We start from the raw sequence: 7,985 nt of genomic DNA on the forward strand, positions 1-7,985 counted from the left end.
ACATTCCGACGGATTCTCCGACCGTGTGTACAAGGGCGAACAGTGCTCTAATCAACAGCACTCTTGCTCCCTGAACAGTGTTCTGGGAAAGGTGTTGGAGAGCAGTGGTCTGACTCTTCTATTTGACTCTTGTTGCAACATTTATCAGCTAAAAAAAGTTTAAAAGCCTTGTACTTATTACTTATTATTACTATATTGCAGCCTGGCTGTATTACAGTAACTAATCAAAAGGGTTCTATTGGTCTTTAAACAATCCAATATCCTTCCTTTATTGGTCAAGTATGTGTGTGTGTGTATGTGTTTGTGGGGGGGGCAGAAGAAAGAGAATATAAGACTTGTGTTGTGACCGGTGACCTTTAAGAACTTTTTTCAGTGTTATCCCACAGTCACAAATTTGACTACATGCTGCATTCGCAATGTATATATTCTGGAACTGCAAAATTATGATGATGCTCATGATCAACAGTTTATTTCTATGGCTTTATCTGCCATTGTTGGCTTTGAAATCCTATCTGTCTCTGGGAAATCTATGTGCAACCCAGGGTCAGGAAGAATGCTGACAACACACTGTCAGCATATCAGGATCTGGAATTTCTTATCATTTAGGTATAATCACATTCACAAATATTTGACTAGTATAAGCACCCTGTGCTGTCTTGCTCCAGGATTCATGATCTGTGTGCTCCTTCCTCTTTACTGAAGGAAAATCAAAGACTTTATTCCATAGTTACATAGTAGGTGAGGTTGAAAAAAGACACAACTCCAACCTATGTGTGTGATTATATGTCAGTATTACATTGTATATCCCTGTATGTTGTGGCCGTTCAGGAGCTTATCTAATAGTTTCTTGAAACTATCAATGCCCATCGCTGAGACCACCGTCTGTGGAAGGGAATTCCACATCCTTGCCGCTCTTACAGTAAAGAACCCTCTACGTAGTTTAAGGTTAAACCTTTTTTCTTCTAATTTTAATGAATGGCTACAAGTCTTGTTAAACTCCCTTTTGCGAAAAAGTTTTATCCCTATTGTGGGGTCACCAGTATGGTATTTGTATATTGAAAACATGTCCCCTCTCAAGCGTCTCTTCTCCAGAGAGAATAAGTTCAGTGCTCGCAACCTTTCCTCATAACTAATATCCTCCAGACCCTTTATCAGCTTTGTTGCCCTTCGATGTACTCGCTCCATTTCAAGTACATCCTTCCTGAGGACTGGTGTCCAGAACTGGACAGCATATTCCATGTGCGGCCAGACCAGAGTCTTGTAGAGCGGGAGAATTATCGTTTTATCTCTGGAGTTAATCCCCTTTTTAATGCATGCCAATATTCTGTTTGCTTTGTTAGCAGGAGCTTGGCATTGCATAACATTGCTGAGCCTATCATCTAATAGGACCCCCAGGTCCTTTTCCATCCCAGATTCCCCCAGAGGTTCTCCTCTAGTGTATAGATTGCATTCCTATTTTTGCCACCCAAATGTATTATTTTACATTTTTCTACATTGAACCTCATTTGCCATGTAGTTGCCCACCCCATTAATTTGTTCAGATCTTTTTGCAAGGTTTCCACGTCATGCGGAGAAGTTATTTCCCTGCTTAGCTTAGTATCGTCCGCAAATACAGAGATTGAACTCTTTACCCCATCCTCCAGGTCATTTATGTACAAATTAAATAGGATTGATTTCAGCACAGAACCCTGGGGGACCCCACTACCCACCCCTGATCATTCAAAGTACTCCCCATTTATCACCACACTCTGAACTCGTCCTTGTAGCCAGTTTTCAATCCCCATACTCACCTTATGGTCCATGCCAAGGGACCTTATTTTGTACAGTTTATGGAGAACTGTGTCAAATGTTTTTGCAAAATCCAGATACACCACGTCTACGGGCCTTCCTTTATCTAGCTGGCAACTCACCTCCACATAGAAGGTTAGTAGATTGGTTTGGCAAGAACGATTCTTCATGAATCCATGCTGATTACGGCTAATGATACCATTCTCATTACTAAAATCGTGTATATAGTCCCTTATCATCCCCTCCGAGAGTTTACATACTATTGATGTTAGGCTAACTGGCCTGTAATTCCCAGGGATGTATTTTGGGCCCTCTTTTAATATTGGTGCTACATTGGCTTTTCTCCAGTCAGCTGGTCCCATTCCAGTCAGTAGACTGTCAGTAAGGAACAATGGTCTGGCAATTACTCAACTGAGTTCCCTAAGTAGCCTTGGGTGAAAGCCACCTGGTCCTGGTGATTTCCCAAGTCTAATTTTAATTCTGTCCTCTGTTAACCATGGAGGTGCTTCCTGTGATGTGTCTTGAGGATAAACACTGTAGTTTTTTTTACTGAAGCCCCCGATTCCCTCGTGAAGACTGAGGAGAAGAATAAATTCAATACCTTCGCCATCTCCCCATCCTTTGTAACCAGATGTCCTTCCTCATTCTTTATGCGGCCAATATGGTCTGTCCTCCCTTTTTTACTATTTACATACTTAAAGAATTTCTTGGGATTTTGTTTGCTCTCCTCCGCTATGTGTCTTTCATGTTCTATCTTAGCATCCTTATTGCACCCTTACATTTCTTGTTGCATTCTTTATAATGCTGATGTTGATCCCTCAACCTTGTATTTTTTGAAGGCCTTCTCCTTTGCTTTTATAGGCATTTTTCCATTGGAGTTAAGCCATCCAGGACTTTTGTTTGCGCTTTTAAATTTATAACCCAATGGGATGCATTTGCTAATGCCCTTATTTAATATGCTCTTAAAGAAAACCCATCTCTCCTCTGCGTTCTTTGTTCCTAAGATTTTTTCCCAATTTATGTAAGGTTCGTAGATTAGGGAAGTTGGCTCTTTTGAAATTCAGTGTCTTTGTATTCCCCTTATGTTTCCTATTTGTGTGATTTATACAGAAGCCAATTGACCTGTGGTCGCAGTTTCCTAAATTGCCCCGTATTTCCACATCCGTTATCAGTAGATCCAGTAACGCTTTATTTCTAGTTGGTGCGTCTACCATCCGACCAATAAAATTGTCCTGCAAGACATTTAGGAACTGGTGAGCCTTAGATGAATGCGCGGTTCCCTCTGCCCAGTCTATGTGTGGATAATTAAAATTTCCCATTATAAAAACACTTCCCATCCTTGCTGCTAATCCAAATTGTGATAGCAGATCAGTCTCCCCTTCCTCCCTCAGGTTAGGGGGCCTATAGCATACTCCCAGCATTATTTTCCCCTTAGCTTCATCCCTTTGGAGCTCTACCCATAAGGATTCCACCTCCTCCCTAGCACCCTTAGTGATGTCATCTCTCACATTCATTTGTACATTATTCTTGATATATAGGCATACCCCTCCCCCCTTTTTACCCTCTCTATCCTTGCGATAAAGGGTATACCCTTGAATTTTTGCCAGCCAATCATGAGAGCTGTTGAACCAGGTCTCTGAAATTCCCACAATATCCAAATCCTCCTCGTAAAATTGTATCTCTAGTTCACCCATCTTGTCCGCCAGGCTCCTGGCATTGGTGAACATGCCATGTAGTGTAGACCCACCGCATATTATCCTTTTATTGGGTGTTCCAAGATTGCAATTGATTCCATTGATAGAAACATCATATAATGGTGCACACTTTGCTTTTCTACAAACAACAGATTTCGACCCATTGGGTTTCAAATCCCATGCTCTACAAGTTGTGGTATAATTTCAAGGCAGAGATGAATTCAGCAGCATGGTTAGTTTAAAGCAGGATATTTGTACAAGAACATAAAAACATTATTACACATTCTACTTACCGTATTTATCGGCGTATAACACGCACTTTTTTCCCCTTAAAATCATGGGAAAATCGCGGGTGCGTGTTATACGCCGATCCTCCACCATTTTGGAGCCTCTGGGCGGCTTTCCGCCACCTTAGGCCCTTCTAGTCGGCTTTCAGTCGCCTTCGGCCCTTCTCGGCGGCCGAAAACTGCCGAGAGCGGGTGAAAGCTGACGAGAACGGCCGAAAGCCGTCAAGAAGGTGGCCGAAAAGCCGATGAGGAAATGGCCAAAGGCGGCCGAGAACTACAGAGCGCCACCGAAATACACAGGACATCTCGGCGCCACCATTTTTAAAAATAAAAGCTGTAAATAAAACCTACAAGGCTGAAAATGACACTGACAAGGGTACAACGATGGACAAGGCTGCAGTGATGGACAAGGCTGCATGACAAGGCTGCAATGATTGACAAGGCTGCATGACAAGGCTGCAATAATGGACAAGGCTGCATGACAAAGCTGCAGATGACACTGACAAGGGTGCAATGATGGACAAGGCCGCATGACAAGGCTGCAAATGACACTGACAAGGCTGCAGATGGAAACTGATAAGGCTGCATTGATGGGCATTTAAATGTAAGTTTTTTTTCCTTAAACTTCCCTCCTAAAAGTTTTTTTCCTTAAAATTCCCTCCTAAACTTGGGGTGTGTGTCATACGCCGATAAATACGGTACTTTACAAAGCTGTGAGAGCATTATACATTATTTTGTTAAAAAAAATATTGACATGTAAGACTTGTGCTTAGACTAAAGTAAAGCCGCGTACACATGGGCGGACTGTCTGGCCAACTTAGTCCGTCGAAACACATTTCAGCGGACAGTCCGCTCGTGTGTGGGCCTCAGCGGACTTTTTCAGCGTGCAGTCTGGCGGACTAAGTATTTCGGAATTTCCGTAATATTGTCCGTCGTACTTTGGTTTCAGCGGACAATCCGCTCGTGAGTAGGCTAGTTCGACGGACTAAGTATGGCGCATGCTCAGAAAGGATTTACACGGCGAAAGGTTGCATTGCTGTGTATTGGACTTCCTATTTCTAGTCCCGTCGTACGTGTTGTACACGTCATCGCGCAAACTTTCGACGGACTGTTTCTGCATCCGTGTGTGGTCAAGTCCGTTCATTCGAAAGTAGGACGGACTGTCCGTCGGATTGTCTGACGGACTAAGTTGGCCATACAGTCCGCCCGTGTGTACGCGGCTTAAGAGTTAATCCAGGTTTATCACAAGGATCTATTATATTACATATATGTTGATCAGTAAGCAAAGGCATAAAACACATTAAAATACCATAGACACAAATACTTATTCTATACTATTGTACCTTAGGTTAAGACAAAGTGAAAAAAAAAAAAAACATTTAGGATGCCTACAGATAGCAAATACCAAACTTAAGTATGATGGGAGTATGATATCTGCTGGGATATGAATAGCTCACTTGCTGTCAAGACCTGTCCCAATCTTTTTCCTTTGAATTCAGCTGTTGTGTGGATGTGGCACATACCTGAAGAAGGGATCCTGTGTGACCCCCCCAAAATGTACCTGTTTGTATGCTGTGATACGATCGTAAAACTTCTGGATGCTTTTTTGTGCCAGTGACATATCTCTTGTTCTTCATGCAGAATAAAGACTTCCGTTTCACTTTTCGCCATAGAAAAGGGAAGGATTGGCTATCAGATGTTGACAACATACTAGAACTTTTTTTTTGCTAAGATAGAGGTAAAATGACCTGATTGTTTCACCTTTCCTCAAGAAGTGCCTAAATTTGTTGCATAACTTGCTTTTGTTGGTTCTTATATGGGCACTCAAGGTACATCTGTTTAAGATAAAGTGCCTTGAAAAGGTATTCATACCTTTTGAAATGTTCCACATGTTGTCATGTTACAACCAAAAACATAAATGTATTTTATTGTGATTGTATTTGATAGACCAACAAAAAGTGGCACATAATTGCGAAGTGGAAGTAAAATGATAAAAATTTTTAAAATTTTTCACACAGTATGTGAAAAGTGTGGCATGCATTTGTATTCAGCCCCTTTACTCTGATACCCTTAACTAAAATCTAGTGGAACCAATTGTCTTCAGAAGTCACCCAATTGGTAAATAGAGTCCGTAATTTAATGTCCGTGTGTAATTTAATGTCCGTATAAATACAGCTGTTCTGTGAAGCACTCAGAGGTTTGTTAGAGAACAAACAGCATCATGAAGGCCAAGGAACGCACCAGACAGGTCAGGGATAAAGTTGTGGAGAAGTTTCAAGCAGGGTTGGGTCATAAAAAATATCCCAAGCTTTGAACATCTCAGGGACATCTCATGGAGCACTGTTCAATCCATCATCCAAAAATGTAAAGAGTATGGCACAACTGAAAACCTGCAAAGACATGGCCGTCCACCTAAACAGACAGGCTGGGCAAGGAGAGCATTATTCAGAGAAGCAGCCAAGAGGAGCATGGTAACTCTGGCAGAGCTGCAGAGATCCACAACAGGTGGGAGAACCTGTGCTCAGGATAACTATTAGCCGTGCACTCCACAAATCTGGCCTTTATGGAAGAGTGGCAAGAAGAAAGCTATTGTTGAAAGACAGCCATGAGAAGTCCCATTTGCAGTTTGCAAGAAGCCATGTGGAGGACACAGCAAACATGTAGAAGAAGGTGCTCTGATCAGATGAGACCAAAATTTCACTTTTTGGCCTAAAAGAAAAATAATAATATGTGTGGCGGAAAAAACTAACACTGCACACACCATCCCCACTGTAAAACACAGCATCATGTTATGGGGAATGCTTTTCTTCAGCAGGGACAGGGAAGCTGGTCAGAGTTGATGGGAAGATGGATAGAGCCAAATACAGGGCAATCTTAGAAGAAAACCTGTTAAGAGTCTGCAAAAAACTTGAGACACAGGTGGAGGTTCACATTCCAGCAGGACAATGACCCTAAACATACAGCCAGAACTACAATGGAATGGTTTAGATCAAAACATATTCATGTGTTAGAATGGCCCAGCCAAAGTCCAGACCTAAATCCAAATGAGAATCTGTGGCAAGACTTGAAAATTGCTGTTTGCAGACACTCTTCATCCAATCTGACAGAGCTTGAGCTATTTTGCAAAGAAGAAGGGGCAAACATTTCACTCTCTAGATGTGCAAAGCTGGTAGAGAAATCCCCAAAAAGACTTGCAGCTTTAATTGCAGCGAAAGGTGGTTCTAGAAAGTATTGAGGTGCTGAATACAAATGCACACCACACTTTTCACATATTTATTTGTAAAAAGTTTGTAAAACCATTTATCATTTTCTTTCCACTTCACAATTATGTGGCACTTTGTGTTGGTCTATCACATAAAATACATTTATGTTTTTGGCTGTAACATGACACAATGTGGAAAATTTCAAGGGGTGTGAATACTTTTTCAAGGCACTGTAATTGGTACTCTGAAAATAGTAGGGCTTCCATTGATTAAAGTGCATCAGACAATATATATAAATATGGGCCCAAGTGTCAAGATTTTGTGTGCCCACCATTATTTTCCTGCACTGCCTTAACCCTCTTGGGCATATAGTTCACCAGAGCTTCACAGGTTGCCACTGGAGTCCTCTTCCACTCCTCCATGAAGACATCACGGAGCTGGTGTATGTTAGAGACCTTGCGCTCCTCCGCCATCTGTTTGTGGATGCCCAATAGGATTTAGGTTTGGAGACATGCTTGGCCAGTCCATCACCTTTACCTTCAGCTTCTTTAGCAAGGCAGGGGTTGTCTCGGAGGTGTGTTTGGGGTCATTATCATGTTGGAATACTGCCCTGCGGCCCAGTCTCCGAAGGGAGGGGATCATTGTTGTGCTTCAGTATGTCACAGTACATGTTGGAATTCATGGTTCCCTCAATGAACTGTAGCTCCCCAGTGGCAGCAGCACTCATGCAGCCCCAGACCATGACACTCTCACCACCATGCTTGACTGCAGACAAGAAAAACTTGTCTTTGTACTCCTCACCTGGTTGCTGCCACACACGCTTGACACCATCTAAACCAAATAAGTTTATTTTGGTCTCATCAGACCACAGGACATGGTTCCAGTAATCCATGTCCTTAGTCTGCTTGTCTTCAGCAAACTGTTTGCTGGCTTTATTGTGCATCCTCTTTAGAAGAGGCTTCTTTCTGGGACGACAGCCATGCAGACCAATTTTATGCAGTGTGCGGCGTATG

Source organism: Lithobates pipiens, unplaced genomic scaffold (genome assembly GCF_037356315.1).
Source record: "Lithobates pipiens isolate NorthernLeopardFrog02 unplaced genomic scaffold, aLitPip1_a1.2 Scaffold_8, whole genome shotgun sequence".
In the NCBI taxonomy this organism is placed as follows: domain Eukaryota; kingdom Metazoa; phylum Chordata; class Amphibia; order Anura; family Ranidae; genus Lithobates; species Lithobates pipiens.